Source organism: Protopterus annectens, chromosome 14.part0, assembly GCF_019279795.1.
Source record: "Protopterus annectens isolate FY-2018-M chromosome 14.part0, PAN1.0, whole genome shotgun sequence".
Classification (NCBI taxonomy): Eukaryota; Metazoa; Chordata; order Ceratodontiformes; family Protopteridae; genus Protopterus; species Protopterus annectens.
In genome coordinates, this window is record NC_056748.1 from 572,521,064 (window position 1) to 572,539,727 (window position 18,664).

Consider the following 18,664-nt stretch of genomic DNA (forward strand, 5'->3'; position numbering starts at 1 on the left):
ATCCTTCTGTTTAATCTATCCAATGCATTTTGGGTCAATCAATTCGAAACTGTAAGTTAGGACAGGAAGAGCAATGGTTTATAGCTTGAATTTTGTTCCTAGATGTCAACGCTATTTTCTGGATTAATTTAAGTCTTCTAAAGTATTCCTAACTATTCATATTTGTTCATGTTTTATTGTTGATCCTTCATCAATTCCCAAATATTTATACACTCCCTCTTGCTCCAGTTCTTTTATATCACATTCTTCTCCCAAAATGATATTTTCCAGGTGCTGCAGTTTTCCTGTTTTAAAGGTTGCTTTTGCACATTTATCAAGACCAAATGACATTCTTATATCATCTGAAAAAGTTTTGACAACTTGCAGTTGTGCTTTCAGTTCCTCATCTGATGAGCTATACAGTTTTAAATAATTGGCAAAGAGAAGAAGAGAAGTCTTTACACTTTGTTGGTTTCTAGGAGCCAAATTATAGTCATGGCCTAAGCTGTTCAGTAGACAGCTTAATGGGTTAAGGGCAAGACAGAATAGCAGCGGTGACAAAGATTCACCCTGGAATATCCCCCTTTGAATGTTTAGTAGTCAGTCAGTGTATGGTGTTTCTTATACATTTTTAAGCACTCTTTTATCCATGAATTTTTGTAATCAATCCATGCCATAGTTAGATTCTTCCCCTTTTTACAGTTTTCCACTATGACTTTATTTAACAACAGATGATCCTTTATTCCATATGACTTTCTTTTATTGCCCTTTTGTTCTATTATCATAATTGAGTTTTCTTCTAAATGACTATAAACTCTGTCAGCATCGATTCCAGTGTATAGTTTATATGCCATAGGAAGGCAAGTTATTGGTCTATAATTTTTAGGGTAACTTGCATGTTCTCTCTTAAGTAGGAGCATTGCTTTTCCTGTTGTTAGCCAGGTTGGTGTTTCTTCGGGGTGTGCATATAAATAGTTTTTACTCATGGCTAAGTCTTGAAGCAAATATGTTAATACTTTCAACCAGAAGTTAGGTACTGCATCTGGACCTGGGGTTTCCAATTAGAGGCCTTTCTTAACTTTGTTCAATCTTTCTGTCTGTTACTTCATCCTGTTTCATATCCTATATATTTGAACTTCTTATTCTTTCTTTTAATTCTTCTATCCATTTAGCATCTTTGTTATGTTCCACAGGATCCTCATAAATACTTGTCCAAAATATATCTATTCTTCATTGTTTGCTAGTTTTTCAATTCCCTTTACCTTGTTTCCGAAGTCTCTAAAAAACTTTTTTGGGTCATCAGTAAATTGCTTATTTTGTATTTTTCCTTTATATTTATCTGTGTATCTTCTAAGCTTTTCCTCATGTGCTGAGATTTTTCATTTGTTATTTGTGATAGTGCATGATAGATCCTAATCTGTTCTAATACTGCACATTGCTTTTATCACATCTTTCTAAATATTTTTGTTGATCTGCTGCCCCTTCTATACTCTTCTAACAGTGATGTTTCTTGTCTTAATTATTTTATAATTTTCTGTATTCGATACTTCCATGATGATATTTGATTTATCCCCATTCCTTTCCCTCAATACCCTGTATTTTTGTGGTAGAACTTTATCATTAATTAATTTGACTGCACAGTAATATATCCTGTTTACTTCGATTGTATTGCATGGATCTCTATGGACAGCTCTAATTACGGTGTTCATTTGTTTTATCAAACTTCTGACTTTTTGGGTTTTATTGACCTTCTGCAGTCTATTTCTTTCATTGATCTTAGTCTATTAAATCAAGCAAATCTTCTCTTAGCTAATTTTCTTCTAAACTGAGGGCACACTTTTTGTTTTTCATTTCATGCGGCCACGGACATTCTATTGAAATTTATATAACATCTTCCTGTGGCACATTCTCTTCAATTGCATCCTGTGCTATCCGTTGCTGTCTCATATGGGAACTCACTGGCCTATCACTCCTCAACATTAACTGTGTCAGAGTTTCCACAGTTTCCTGTTCCTTCCCTTGCTGTCCAGCTTCAAGTGAATGTTTATACTGATTTCCTGTGGAAGGCTCCAAAATATCTTCATATGGCACCTGACCAATTGCTTTTCTTTCCACTGGTTTCCCCTTAATTTGGATATCCATTGCTCTACCCTGTTGTGGTGCGTTCTGTATTAGTTTTTCTATACTGAATCCTTCACTTTGCAGGTACTCCATAACCTTAGTTTCTATTTCTTTATCTTCTCCATTACTAATCTCCTTTTCTACTTTTCATCTTTATCTTCTTATTTTTTGTATTGTAAAGTTTTCCATGTCCGGATTCCTTTGTCTATATTTCTCTTTAAGTGTCTTTGGTGCTGCTCTTGTTGTATTGATTAGTTTTGCATTCTCCTTTGCATAGATATTACACCATATTAAATCTCTTTTTCTTTCCCATGTCCATATTTCTTCTTTAGATGTCTCCTGATCTTCCTGTTTCACCTTTCTTTGGTGACTCGTTCCATCATGCTGTGATATAACCTGTGTTAGACCTTCTACACCAAATCCTTCACTTCACAGGCACTCCATAACTTCAACTTCTATTTTTTTAACTTCTATTTTATTAATCTTCTTTTCTACATTCCTGCTTTGTAATATTATTTTTTATTGTGAATTTGTCCATATCTGGATGCCTTTGCCTGTATTTCTCTTTGAATATGCCTTCTTTATATTGATTAGTTTGGTTTTCATTTTTGCATAAAAATTGCCCAAATCAAATCTCTCTTTCTTTCCCATGTCCATATTTCTTTTTTATACTTTTCAAAATCTCTAGGTTTTGCTGTTTATATTTTCGCACTTATTTAGATGCTTCTTTTTCCAAACAGATCAAAGTTTCTTTGTCTATACTGTTTTTCACAAATCTATTATATTAATGAATACAATTTTTTATGTTAGGCTTCTGACAGTATTTCTTGTGAAAGTATTTTTCTTCCCTTTATTTTCTCTCTTAATCTTTTTGCATATCTTGTGTTTGGAAATCCTCGGCTTTTTGCATAATAGTAACAATACACAATTTCTTTCTTATCCTCAATAGTCCACTCTATCATTTTTATGGCTCTTCTTTGGCTTCTCAGTTTTTGTGATTTTTGTGGACTGCTACTTCCTTCTACAATGGGGGGGCATCCTCTCCCTGGGCCTGACTTAGCACCACTGTAGGAATGTTTATGCATTTTGAGGATTCTACACTTTCATTTTTTTCCAGTCCTGGCACCAGTGTGCCTACCAGGATTGGATACTTTTTTTTCTTGGGTCTTGTGCACTCAGCTATCTTTTTAAATTTTTGACCAACTTTTGTCCATGATATATGTGATATAAATACAGTCTATATATCAGTGTCATCTTGGTGAGATTTTGTGAAAAATAGGGTTCACGTCATGAAGGTACTCACCAAGACTTGATGATGAATTCAATTTCAGCAATAATACTCTCCTTTGCTTGCTGACTTATCATCTTTCCATTTGGACCCAAACCACGTAGATGGAGTGCTGATACTGCAGTGCCCTCTTTAAAGGGGAGTGGGGGTGCTGCACCCTGAATATGTCCTTCTTTGAATGAGATGGAAAGTAACGATGAACCTGTTGCTGGTTTGACAGCCATTCCCTATTGAAATGTTACCAACTTACCAAATTTGTAATATGGGCAGTTTATTCTTCAAGGGCAGCAAGAAGAATAGATTGGCATAATGGTTAAGGTATTTGCCTTATAAATCAAAGGTGCAGGGTTTGATTCTCACACGGGATAATTGGCTAGGCTTAAAATGGCCCACAAAGGCAATTAGCCTAGTACTAATCTATGAATCTATAAATTTTACATGAAACACAGAAATATAAAGTTGATTGCAAGCAGCAACCTCTTTAAAGTGGAATTATTCAGATGATTTTTACTTCTGCGCAGATTGTGTAGATTGACTGATATTGGTGGATTGTAATGATAGAGGTTTGAGTGACCTTTTGTCGTTGAAATGTTCTGTAATGGGTAGTTTTGTCATTCTTGATTCATACATTTTGTTTAATTGCATATTGGAAAAATGTTCAAACATACAAATTTAAAATACCCTCTAACAAGTTGGGGCTGTATTATACAAGGAATATAATTTAATATAATCAGGATGGTGCATCAACACTTCGATGCATGCATAGTCCAAAAAACTTGTGCAAGGGGCCTATGGTTTGAAAACAGTTCAAAGGTAAGCTTAATCCACCAGATGCATTTTCTTTCAATGTGGGTTTTAATGTTGTTTCACTGAATGTGAGTTTCAAGGGCAGAGAAGCTTACTGTTCATGCTAACTCTGTTTTCATTGTGAGACTGCATTGCTTTGTTTAGCAAATGACATCAGTGTTTTTGCTATAAAATTTGAAATTAAAGTTTTAAATATCTGTAATCATTGCAGAAGTAAAGAATAAAATAGTATGCACACTGACAGATTTGAACTGTGTTTATAGTATCTGGGGAAAAAGAGCCAACTAATGGGACACTGGAATGGCTGGGGGGAGGGGTGTTGGGGGGGGGCTGATCCATTAACCTACCTAGAGCCCCATTTGACCATTTGACCATGATCTGCTTCTGGTGAATGCAACTGGGCACTGTACTCAATGACTGGTGTTATGAGAAATAAAGTACAATATCATCATCATCAACCCCCTTTTTCCCCTTCTCTGCATGGGGTCAGGGTGTTGTGTCATCTGTTTCTCTATCTATTCAGTGCCACTCTCCTACTTTCTTTGACACTCATGCTTGACTGTCACAAGCCTTCCCTCACACACACTCTATCCATCTCTTTGCTGGATGCCCTTGTTTCTTCTTGCCTTCTTCCACTCTGTTCCATATCATCTTCACCAGATTGTCTTCTGCTATTCTGCACATGTTCAAAAATGATCATAGTCTGTTCTATTTTATCTTTTCTGCAATTGGAGCTACTTTGGCTCCTGCTCTTTATACCCTCATTTCTTTGTCTGTCCCACAGTGTGCATCCTACTGCCTGTTTCAGGTACTTCCTCTCTGACACCTCTAGCTTCCTCAATGGCTCTGCCTTTACTGTAGAGTATTTGTCTTACTGCAAAGGTCAGGGTAGTTATGCAACATCCTGATTTGAACCTGAAATGCTCATCTTCCATCATACTTTCTACTGCTAATTATATGCATTTATCCCTCACCCTCTCCAGAACATTCATGCAGTGTGACAGGAGTTTGATACCTCTGTCTGCTCACAGTTGTGGATGTCCCCTTTGTTCCTGAAAGCTGGCACTAATATACTTATTCTCTGGTCATCTAGGATGGCACTAATATACTTATTCTCTGGTCATCAAGGATGGCAATAATATACTTATTCACTGGTCATCAAGGATGGCACTAATATACTCATTCTCTGGTCATCGAGGATGGCACTAATATACTTATTCTCTGGTCATCTAGGATGGCACTAATATACTTATTCTCTGGTCATCTAGGATGGCACTAATATACTTATTCTCTGGTCATCAAGGATGGCACTAATATACTTATTCTCTGGTCATCGAGAATGGCACTAATATACTTATTCTCTGGTCATCGAGGATGGCACTAATATACTTATTCTGTGGTCATCTAGGATGGCACTAATATACTTATTCTCTGGTCATCGAGGATGGCACTAATATACTTATTCTCTGGTCATCTAGGATGGCACTAATATACTTATTCTCTGGTCATCAAGGATGGCACTAATATACTTATTCTCTGGTCATCTAGGATGGCACTAATATACTTATTTTCTGGTCATCGAGGATGGCAGTAATATACTTATTCTCTGGTCATCGTGGATGGCACTAATATACTTATTTTCTGGTCATCGAAGACACCCCTTTCTCTCCTTATTGCTGTGATACCCACAGAAGCCATTTCTCCCCTATCCCACCCAACATCTTTTCTGCTGCAACCTCATCTGATCTTGCTGCTTTGCCTGACTTCATTTTCCTTAGTGCTCTTCTTATTTCTGTTATGGTGGGCTCCTCCTCTTCTTTCATCCTGAGCTGTGTCTAGGGAAGTACAGCTTTTATGGTGATTTCTTAATTCAGAATATAATGGATGTACTTGTTACATCTGCTTTTGATATCCTGTAGACTGGTGATCAGGTTGTTGCTAGCATCCCTAACAAAATCTGTCTTATCTTCTTTATCATTCTGTCTTTGCCTTACAATCTGATAGAGTTTCTTTGTGCAATCTTCTGAATCACTTTCCAGAAGCTGATAGAATGCCTTTGATGCCTTGTTCTTTACTACTCAACTCCTCTCTTAGCCTCTTTGTTAGCCAACCAGTATTCCTTCCCAGCCTGGTCCATCTTTTCTAACTATCACATTTTCCTGCACTCCTTCATTCTTTTAATGACTTTCTGGACTTCTGCATTACACCACCAGCTATCCTTAGGTACCTTATTTCCATACCTGGCAAGACCGCATATACTGTAGTCCTCATACATGATGTTTTGAGGTGCTGCCATTCTTCTTCAACTTTACCTATTTCCTCGTCTTCTTGAGTGCTACACCACAGTCCTAGAGCCCTGACCAGTGCTTTAAACTGTGATCTGACTGTTTCACTGGGGAAGATTTTGAAGTCACTGAATCTACCCAGTGCCCTTTCCTTACTAGGATGGAGTCTACCTGAGTTGCATGTTTGCCACTCTTGTATGTGATCTTGTGACACAGTCTCTTAGTGAACCATGTGTTGGCCATCATTAAGCCATTTGCAAACAGAAATCTAGAATGACCTCTCCTCTTTATTCCTGTCGCCCTACCTTCCAACTATTTTGCCACTTTATCTTCCATCCATGTGGACCCAGGCAGTCCACATATCCTTTCCTTTAGGTCCTGATATGTGCATTCTGGTCATCCATTATCAACACCAATTCATGTTGTCCTTCTTTATCTAGTAGGTCCCTAATAGCACTCTTTTCCTCACTATCACAGTGCTGCTATAGGGAATATGACTGCCACAAGTCAGTCCCTAATTCTGATGACATCCCTCATTGTCTTCTGAAACCTCTTCCTCATCGCAATTCCCAAACCATTTCTACCCTGTCCATCTCCTGAGTAGTAGATTCTGGATCCCAATCTAAGTGGCTTTGCTGAACTGCTCTTCCATGTTGTCACTAGGATACATAGGATGTCCAGTCTCCTGCTTACTGTGATGAAAGGAATTACTGCCAGCTCAGCTAGCTGGAATTTTATAAATAATTATATGTCATTTGTGAATATCAAACAGATTTATACGAGATGTTTGTGTTAAAAATGTATTACAACTGTATGTCATGTGTATATCAAACTGATTTGTACAGATGTTTGTGTTGAAAAAGTATTTGTAAAGTGCTTGTGTTTGTAATGTATCCAGGGTGTGTCCTACTGGAGAGAACATAAATGTACATGCACTATTGTAACTGTTTAAATGCGTATGATTTAACAGAGGAAACTGGAAGGTTAACCTCAGCCCAGCAAACTTTAAAATATATCTGAAATTAAATAATTTTATAGGCTAGGCTATAAAGATGCTATCTCACAGGTTTGAGACGTCTCTTTGTGAGACTGAGCAATCTATATTCTGTCTTGGGCCTGACAACAAGAAGGACCATTCACCATATCATTTGCCTTGCTCTATTAAGTAAGTAGGAAATTATAATTCTCTTAGATTCAGTCAGGAATATAGTGAAGCTTAGTTTAGATATTGTTTTTCTTAATTTTCTGAGTTTGTCCTTCAATGTTATTTTTAAATATTTCCTGTGATTTTGAACTCTGATGTCACTGTGAATAGATATTTAGTATTGTCTTGTTTTTTTTTTATTATTTATTATTTATTATTAAATGTATTTGAACCTTTCATTGTGGCTGATTTTTGTAGAGATATTTAAGTTTTGAGAGTATTTGCATTTTTATTTGGTGACACCGTGTGGTCCACTCCTAATAGCCTTGCTCTTGGTCAAGCTACCATTTGTATTACTATTAATATTACACAGTAAAATTGGACATCCTTTGTTAAGGGCCTTAAAGTAGCTGGTGGGGGGTTCTAGTGGCAGTGATAACTACCTTATAGTCTGAGCAAAAGGGGGCATAGCAAGTAAACATGGGCCAACCTTTCCCATGTGTGTGTGTGTGTGTGTGTGTGTGTGTGTGTGTGTGTGTGTGTGTGTGTGTGTGTGTGTGTGTGTATGCAAATCAAATCTCAAAGAGTGTGTGTGTCAGCTACTTGGGCAGGGGCACGAAGCACTGGTTGGACAGAAAGAGTACTGGAGGACTTGGCATGGAACCCTGGCTAAGGACTCAGGTCTATAGCTGTGCCAGTGAACATTCTCCGCAGGTGCCAGTGGCGAGGATTGAGTATCCTTGATTACTGTCCCGGATATGGGGCATCACACTTACCATCATGTCATCCACTTCAAAGCTGCATTCTGTCAGCAAACCTACATTGAATGTAGCAATCCTTAGTTCATGTTTGGCAGGTTGATTATTTTTCTCTTCAGTCTTTGTTCGCCAGAGCTATCCCAAAAAATTCAACCAATGCTTCCCACCATTAGCATGGGTCCCTGATGTAGGTCGCCATAGGACATGTCCTCAACTCACTTTTCATAGGCAAATACCCATGCCCATTTGGCAATATTAGTCAACATGACTGAATCACCCAGAGTCATAATTTACACTGTCAAGTGACCAACTCCACTACATCGTGCTGTCTGTAATCCATATTCACCTATCTTGAGGATACTGTGTACCACAGCAGATGCCCAAAGCAGTTGGTCTGTACAACTCTTCCCCTCATAAGGCACCATCTAAAGTTTGTACTGCTGCCCATAGCTCCATTTTGGGTGAGTTTGGCATGGAAGCACTTAGCGTGTGTTTTGGAAGGTGCAAGGAACCCCACAGAGATACAGGAAGAACATGCAAACTCCATATAGATATTGGCGTGAGGTCAGATTGAAACTTGTACCTTGTGCATGGGAGGAAATGACCTTAACCATTATGAACCTATGAACCTATTATGCCAAATGATCTTTCCAGAGTACAATGGAATAAAGATATGTTTGTATCTAGATGTCATACCCCTGTTTATAAGTTGTGCAACATAAAATAATTTCCTAACTACAGTAGACATATGATAGTCAAATGCAAAATCACTGTCTACATGCATTCCCAAAACACTGACTACATAATCTACTCTTAGTGGTGTATTGTAAATGTAGTGGTTTGCTGGAGTGGCCATTATTCCCAAGATGCTATTATGCCATTTTTGGCACTGAGTTTTAGTCCATGACTCTGACACCAATTGTTAGTCTGTATTAGGCCTTCTTGGAGGATATTTGTGTCTTGAGGGATTTAGTGATTGAACCTAATTTGCAATCATCCTCAAAACTAGTCAGACAGATGCTCTTGACATTAGCCTTGACTTCAGAGATGTAGGTAATAAATAAGAGCAGCCGTAGCTCTTAGTCCTGAGGCATCCCACTAGTAACTAGACTTTTTGTGGAGGCAGACAACCTTCTTGGGTCCTGTCTGCAACTCAGCTACCTATCCAGTGGGTGATGTAGTAGTTGTTAAGACCTAGTTTATTGAGCTTTCCTATAATGCCCAAGTGGGGTATTGTGTCAAAAGCCTTAGCTAGGTTGAGGTAGGAAGTATGCACCATTTTGCCCTCATCCATTGCTTTGGTGACCTTCTCAATGAAGTCCATTAGTGTGAGTAGGCAAAACCTGCCCTTGACAAACCTGAACTGATTTACTTGTAGTGTTTGTAGGTTATTGGTATTATCATTTAAGATAACCATTATTATTGTCTCCATAGCTTTACATAACAGGCTAGCCAGGCTTATGGGCTGCTACTTCCTCACAACAGTAGAGTACACTAAAGTCTGTGGATGGCTCACCATTGTGGAGAGGGACAGCCATTGAAGTCCTCCATTCATTTGGCATGAAGCCTGTTTGGAGGCCGAGGTTAAATAATTATTCAAATGGGCCTAATAGTTCATGTTTCATGCTATTAAGGAAGCATCCTGGGATATTATTGGGACCCACTGATGTTGTGTTTTTGGCTTTGCAGAGCACCTTGGGTACCTGCATTCCAGTGATAGTTGGAGGTTTTATGGATGTAGGTATCCTTTCCATCATTTTATGAATTTCAAATGTACTCCACCTACTCTGGTGCCTTACCAGACATTGCCTCTTAACCACAGACTGAACATCTGCTACTGAAATACAAGCCAATAACTTCTCCTGCTCCTCAGAAGTTATCTGGAGGATAGCTTGGATACTTAAGAATTACTTATTCCTTGCAAGCTGAATATCCAGAAAAAGTCATATATACATTGCAGACACATTTACAGTATCTCTAGGGTTTTCTCACTTCCATAGTCATACATATCCAAGAAACTAGGACCAGCTTTTGCAGGTCTGTATGACAGTGTAGTAATATATAACCTTATTGCCAAATTTTGGACTGCCCAAATAGAAGAAAATTTGTATTATCATTTGTCCATTTCCAAATGGATTTCTGTCCATTTAGCTAAAAGTTGTTGAATATGGTCTTGCTATTCCTCAGGTGTCCCCAGGAAGATAGTGTAACCTATGACACAGTCATGACAGCTTGAATACCCATTGCTGCAGCCATCTACTTGTACTTGTCTGCTCTTGTAACTTCCTGTGAAGACATCTCTTTAAAGCTTTCAGAATACATATAGGGCTGGGAGTTCATTAACTAAATTCAATTGATTTATTTCTTGAGAGATATCTGGAAAAGTTTCCTGATATTTTAAACTGTAGAAATCAAGAGCATTATGGTATCAAGATTGTAACAAAGGTCTAATGTAACATTGCTTCATATAGGGTCGCATGACCTAAGGAAGTTAGTGAGTGGACAGCAGATCCTTACACTTACCAAAATTCTTGTGTACATGTTCACCACAGTAGAAAAAAGGAGGTAAAATGACAATACTTTCCTTATAACAAGCCCTAGTATCTATAATGCCCACAGTGCAGAAGAGAACAGACAGTCTTATCTTATTAGTGGATTAGCGCCACCAGAATTATTCATATTTTTGACATACCTCCCCACAAAATACTTAGCCCTTTGACTTGGGGAAGATGGTGTAACCAGCATCCTCTATGTAAACTCTAAAGGCCATAACCTTGTCCGTGATATCTAACTGCACCTGTTTAATTGGAATACATGCTCTTGTATATTTCAGGAGAGCCACTAGTCTGGGAGATGTAAAATAAAGACAGTGTGACCAGCATCCTCTAAGTAAAATCTTTAAAAGCCACAAACTTGCCTTTACTACCTAACCACCTTACCTTGAATATCCACTCTTCTGCATTTCAGGAAAGCCACTACTCTGCATCTGCCAGAGCCATTACATGAATCCACTACCCATGTTAATCCAAGCCTACTGAGATTAAGGTGCTTCTCTTCAAAGAAATATGTTTCATGTTCTAAAGCCGACCCACTTTAGCTTTCTTCATTGTGAAAAGTTCCTTTTTTCTCTTCATTTTTTTACCCTATTATTGTTAAATGAACTGATTTTGATAACAATAATCCATTGGAATAAAACTGAAGAGAAACAAAGTAAAAAAATCACCTGTAAGAAGCCAAGCAATCTAGAGCAACATCCCTATATATGTCTACAAGTACTACAAGGAGGCCAGTGCTTTTATGTAAATTACTATGCAAAGTTTCTCGTAAAACAGCTATGGATATTCCCACATAATTGCAAAGTATTGTGCCTTTTACACTAAAAAAGGAATTAACAGAGTGCCTTATTATGTAAGACTATCATAAGAAATGCCATTGGTTGTGTATAAGATTTATTGAAAAGATGCCGTGGCAGTCACAGAGTATGCACCAATCAAAAAGATGTACTTACAGTGATTTATATACTATGGCACAAAGAACTTAGAAGGTTTTATTTATAGCAGCCCTTTGACTTTCCACTATTTCTAAAGCATGTCAGTTTTTGATTATTTAGTCACTTCAACTAATCTTGGAAATACTTTAAAATTAGTTTACCAGATATATCTGTTAAACAGTTCACAGCATCTAGTTCCAAAATTCTGCACAAAATATGGTCTTCAAGTAAAGATCCATAGCATGAAACCTTAATTACCTTACTGACTCCACTCCCCATATAAGATATAAATATACAGCAACACACACAAGAATTAAGTATACTTCAAGCTGCATTTATGTTCCTTCTTTCCAGTTGCACCAAAACACTTTTGAGACACTTCTAAATGTCCACCATGTGTTTGGAATAATCATTGTCATTCACCCAGCCTACTGAAATAACTTGCTTTTCCTCCATAAACAAAAGAAACCTAATGAGGAATACCCTGAGCTTCTAAGGGTGGTGAGGAGAGCTTAGTAGCCAGTGGTCAATGTACCCTTAATACTTTAAATAAGACTGGACTCCTCAGAAACACTTCAGCCTCCCATTTTTGGACAAACCACCAGAGCCTTGCCCTCTAGATACTCAGGCATCTTAATATTCTCAAGTTTCCGAAACAGTTATGATTCTCTAATGCTTTCAAAGCATTTCTAGATGTGCATATTGAAGCAAGGGTGAACTCCTATGATGAATATAATATAACAAGATTTACAAGGTATGAACCACTCAACAGTCCACAAGGGACTATACAACCAAATAAAAATGAATAAAAAGCCCGGACCACCGAGGTAATACGCTATACTTTTATTTGTACCAAATAACTGATCACTTTGATTCTGGCGAAAGCAATCAGTTATTTGGTACAAATAAAAGTATAGCGTATTACCTCGGTGGTCCGGGCTTTTTATTATTTTTTATATGATTTACAAGGTAGTCACCCACATTGACTAGCATTGTGTAAATGGACAAATCAACATGTTTCAAAGAGTAATGCTCATCAGTTCAGCTGTAATATAAATGTGTGCACAATCCGGGTCTACTTTATTTATGCGAAAGTTTAAAACAGCGAATGCATATGCATCGAACCACATGCATCGAACAGAGAAACCATCAAAACACAATAAAAATGGAACTACACAACAAACATGACATGTAAAAGCTGTAGGCAAGTCCCCTGCACCCCCCACACCCCCGCTACTTAAATATACCAACTCCAAGATCGCACTACATTGAAGTAAATGGAAATCTCCACCTACAGAGATTTCTGTTTACAGTTTTCGACGGTTTGCACTTTCGATGCATATGGTTCGATACATATGAATTCGCTGTTTTAAGCTTTCGCGTAAATAAAGCAGACCCCACAATCCTACCCCTGCAAAATAAGTTTGCTTAAGTTTGTTTGCATGTATCTTATCTTTTAATTTTTACCTAGAGAGTTCAGTTGGTTTCTACAAAGACTTTTACTCTGCTCATGCCCCATCTTAGTATAAGGAATGAATGACTTCTGTTCTTTTATCAAGTCTGGCTTCTTATTATACTACATGCTTACATATCTCAGACAATATATGATTAAGTGCAAAGCATTTCCAAGGTAAACAAACACCTGCTACCTGTCATTTGTAGTTTGAATGTCATCACCATTTTCATTAATCTGATGTGGGGCGAATGTAATGGCAGCATAAGGAATTATAATATAATTCTTCCTTTTGTAGGTTCACTTGTTAGTGCATTTTTGTAGTAATGTATTGTTTATAATCACTATAATAGTATTATGTCAGTAGTGATAAGAAAGTACAGTTGTGTACACTTACCATAAATGTAGATGTTTGAGTGTATTCACTGTTGCAGTCATCACACTTGGGCTATCTGCCTGCAGGTAGCCCTCAGTCAGACCGAATACCAGAGTCTTGGGATTTCTGCATCGGATGCTGTTGCCTCTTCCATGATGTCAGGTCATCAGGGGTATAAAACATGCAGCCAATGCCATTACATCAGTTTTTCTTGCCCCAGATGTCAGGTGCCCCCAAAATAGGAAGCTATTACATGGTGTGGGACACCTCCAGTAAAAAGTAAATACCCCTGCCATAAAAGATGGCCATAAAGGATAGAGAAAGCCAGGGGGCTGGAGGAAGGGAAACCAGGACTGCAACAGTGAATACACTCGAACATCTACATTTATGGTAAGTGTACACAACTGTACTATGTTCTTCATGTTTCACTGTTGCAGTCATTACACTTGCATTAATTCTCAAAGCTAAGGAAGGGCGGAGGCAGTCAAGAAGTGTTAGGGCTGGCTAGCAGGCCTTGTAAGACTGCTGTAGCAAATCCAGCTCTGGATTTAGAAAAAATAGGTAAGTGGTAATGCTTGATGAAGGTGTATACAGAACTCAAGGTTGCAGCTTCCAGGATGTCCCTGGTAGGGACTACCCTGAGAAATGCTGTAGAGGGTGAAGTAGCTCTAGTGGAATGAGTTCTGATCCCCTGAGGGGTAGGTTTTCTATGGTGTCTGTAGCTGAAATGGATGCAGTGTGCTATCCATTTGGAAATGGTTTGTTTGAAAATGGCCTTGCCCTCTGCCCCTGTGGCAAAGCTAACAAGCAGCTGGTCAGATTTTCTGAAAGTCTTAGTCCTGTCAAGGTAGAATCTGAGCTGTCTGTGCACGTCCAAGGAGTGCAGGATCCTTTCCCCTTTATTCTGAGGATTAGGGAAAAAGGTTGGCAAATGGATGGATTAGTTTAAAGCCACACTGGATACCACCTTGGGCATAAAGGAATGGTTAGTCTTGAATGAAACCCTGTCAGCATGGAAAATAATGAAGGGCTCTACCACCATTAGTGCCTGTAACTCAGACAACTCTTCTTGCTGAAGTAATAGCTTGAAGTAAGGCTGTTTTCCAACAGGGGAATTTTAACTCTGCTGAAGCAGCAGGTTCAAAAGGGGGAAGTGTGAGCTTCTCCAGTACAAAGTTAAGGTCCCAGGCCAGGGTGGGAGCTCTCCTAGGGGGCCTTAAATTGTTAGCTCCTCTCAGGAACTGTTTGATGAGAGGGTGAGAAAAGAGAGGTGGCTCAGTATTATAACGAGCTGAGATGGCAGAGGCATGAATCTTAATGGATGAGAAGGATAGGATTCTGTGGAGCAGCTCTACTAGGTAATCAAGGATTTGAGGTAAGGTGGGCACAGCTGTGTCCTTTCCTTGAGACTGACTCCAAGAACAATATCTTTTCCACTTTTCAGCATAGGATTTCCTAGTATTAGGCCTTCTGGCCTCAAGGATGATGTCAAGCACCTGTTTCCTGAGGGATGCTGGTAGTGTATTCAGGGGATAAGCCAGGCTGCAAGGTTTAGAGTTTGCAGCTGTGGATGCAAAATCTGTCCCTCCTGCTGAGATAGCAGGGAAGGTGTCTGATGTAGGGGCCAGGGTGGCACGGCTGTCAGGCTGTGTAGGAGAGGGTACCAGTGCTGGCGTGGCCAGTCTGGTGCAGTAAGGATTGCCTTTGGCCTGTCCTATTTGATCTTGAGTAATACTTTTGAGAGGAGGGGCAGAGGAGGAAAGGCATACATTGAGAGGTTTTCCCATGTAAAGGATAGGGCATCCATCTTCCAGGCTCTGCTGTGAGGGTTCCTGGTGCAAAATTTGCTCAATTGGTGGTTTTGGGGGGAGGCAGAAAGGTCCACCTCCGGTGTTCCCCACCTCTAGGTTAGAAGTTTGAGTGAGTTGGGTTCCAGTTTCCACTCATGAGGGTCCAGTACATTTCTGCTTAAGTCATCTGCTAGTGAATTTTGCTTGCCTGGCAGGAATTGAGCTTGTAGGTGCACTTGGTTGCTAGAGGCTGTGTTCCACAGGGCCATGGCTAACCTGCAGAGTGGGTAAGAATGAGTTCCCCCCTGCTTGTTTATATACCACATAACTGTGGTGTTGTCTGTCTTTATCAGAAGCTGTCCTGGAAGGATAAGGTATTTGAAGGCTGTCAGAGCATTCTGTACAGCTAACATTTCTTTTTGATAGATATGCGGGGGAATTTGTTCTGGGCTCCATTTGTCTTGAATGCATTTGCCTGACATGTGCGCCCCCCATGCATAGTCTGATGTGTCTGTTGTCAGGGTTTGGGCGGCAAGGGGATGAGTGAAAGGAAGTCCGTTGTTGTGGTTGCATGTCCCTGCCCACCCAAAGGAACTCTGCCCTTAGACATGGTATGATAGGAATCACTGTTTACAGGTCTGAGAATGTTGACACCAGCGACTTTTTAAGTACCATTGAAGTTTCTTCATATGCAGTCTTGCATATGGAATTAGCAGAATGCATGAGGCGATGAACTCTAGGGCTTACAGTATTTTCCTTGCAGATAACTGGGTTTTGGTGGCCATTAGTATGAAGTAGTTTGTCAAATGGACCTGCTTTTCTGGAGTAAGGAATGCCATCTGGGAAGTTGTGTTCAAGCTTGCTCCTAGGAATACAATTTGTTGGCTGGGCAACAGTTGTGATTTCTTTTTGTTGATGATGTATCCCAGTGAAGTTAGAAGTCTTTTTACAAATGCCAGGTGCTGAAGTAGCAATTCCTGACTGTCCACCTGAATCAGGCTATTGTCCAAGTATGGGTAAATTTGAATATTTCTCTGCCTGCAGTATGCAATAGCTAGAGCCAGGCACTTTGTGAATACTCTGGGTGCAGTAGATAAGCCAAAGGGAAGTGCAGAGAGCCTGCCCTGAAACGTAGATAATTTCAGCAAGATTCCCTTATGGGGATGTGCAGATAAGCTTCTTTTAAGTCTAGGGTGACTAACCAGGCATCCTTGGCTAGCATAGGAAGAAGCTGTTGCAGTGTAAGCATTTTGAATTTTGGGACCACCAGAAAGGTGTTGAGAATTCATAGATCCAGGATAGGGCACCAAGAGTTCTCTTTTCTGGGCACCAGGAACAGTCTGGAGTAGAAACCCTGTCCCCTTTGTTCTACTGGAACGGGTTGAATAGCCCTGATATGGAGGAGGGAAAGTACTTGCTTTTGAGCCTCTGCCCACTGGTTTGGAGGAAGGTCTGGCAATCTGCTTGGGGTTGGCAGTGAGAGGAAGTAGAATCTGTATCCCGGGGATACAATGTTTAGAACCCATCAGTCCTCAGTAATGGACATCCAGTTTTTTGCATGAAGGGAGAGTTTTCCTCCTAGGGGTGCAAATACTTGGGCATGGCTGGGAAGGATAATTGGAAAGTCATTGTGAACTTTTTCCATAAGGGGGGGTGGCTTACCACTCCCTGTTTTTGAGGTGGGAACACTCCATTGTTTAGATCTCTGCATACCCCGAGACTGTAGTCTTGGTGGCATGTTTCCCCTGGGTTTGGACTGAGAAGGCCTTGGAGGGACTGGAAAGGACCAGTTTTTTTGAAGGCCAATACCAACTGAATCTAGGTGGCTGCACCTGTAAGAAATCTTTGACAGTTTGCATAGATTTAGCTTTTTCTTCCATCTTTTTAAGAACGTCTTCTGCTTTTGTGCCAAACAAACGATCCTGATTTAATGGAGCATCTAGTAGTTTTGCTTTGACATGTACTGGCAAAACTTGTTCCTTCAGCCAAGAATGCCTTCTCAGTACAGACCCAGTGACAACAGCCCTGCAAGATGCTTCTAAGGCATCAAACCCACACTGCAAAGTATGTTTACCAACTTGGTTTGCAGAATGCATTAACTCTTGTAAATCTTTATTTTCTGAACAATCTGGAAGTAACACCATTTTTTGTTTAATTAGTTCCATAATATGTTGCTGGTACTTCAACATGTGAAACTGGCAATTCAAAGCCCTAATGGCAAGAGTTGCAGAGGTATATACCTTCTTACCCCAGCTGTCTAAAACTCTAGAATCCCTGTCTGAAGGGGTAGGGTTTTTGGCTGTAGTAGCCTTAATGCCTTTAGGTCCCTGGGAAATGGTCTCTGGATCCGCAGTAGGATTCTTAAAGAGAGATTTGTGAGAGTCAGGTACTCTGTAGTACCTGTCAGGTTTTCTAGGAGCTGGTGGTAAAGTGTCAGGAATAAGACTGGATTCCATGAAGACATCATCTGCAATATCCAGGACAGGGGGTATAGCTAGAGGCCTGTGCTGAGGCAAATCTAAAAATTCCCTGAGTCTCTTCTTGGACTGAGGATAGTCCTGGCACTCCCAGTGGAAATGCTTTCTTAAGGTATGCAAGGTTTCTCCAAAAGAAAAATCCTCTGGAGGGGAGGCAGAGGGAATAGATTCCTCTGCATCTGAATCCTCATAGGTAGATAAGGGTATGTCCTGGTATCAGAAGGGTCAGAGTCATGGGACTCCTGGTCTGTAGAATCATAAGGAAATTCAATTATTTGTCTTTTAGCAGGGGAAGGCTGGCTTCCCCTAATTAGAGTAATAAGGTCTTCAGCCATTTTAAGCATTTGTTTTTGTGGCATGGGAGCATGAGCATGCACTTTGGACGTCGGTTTTCTAGGCATAGTGTGAACTCTGGGCCTGAGAAACTCGGTAGTTTTAGTTAAAAATGAAGTTGTCGGTTTAATACGAATATCAGTAGGTCGGAATACACCCTCAGAAGCTGGTGCCTGCACAGTGGCTCAGGACCCATCCAGGGTAGAGACATCCCCAGGTTCCATAGTCGAAGAAGCATCTTGCAGCATATCAGACTCTGAATGGGTCTCAGAAGAGGCCTGCGAATCTGTAGAAGCGGGCATCAGGGGCTGCAAAGGCACCTCACTGAGTACCGGCAGACTGGTGACTAGCTTAATGGAAGCA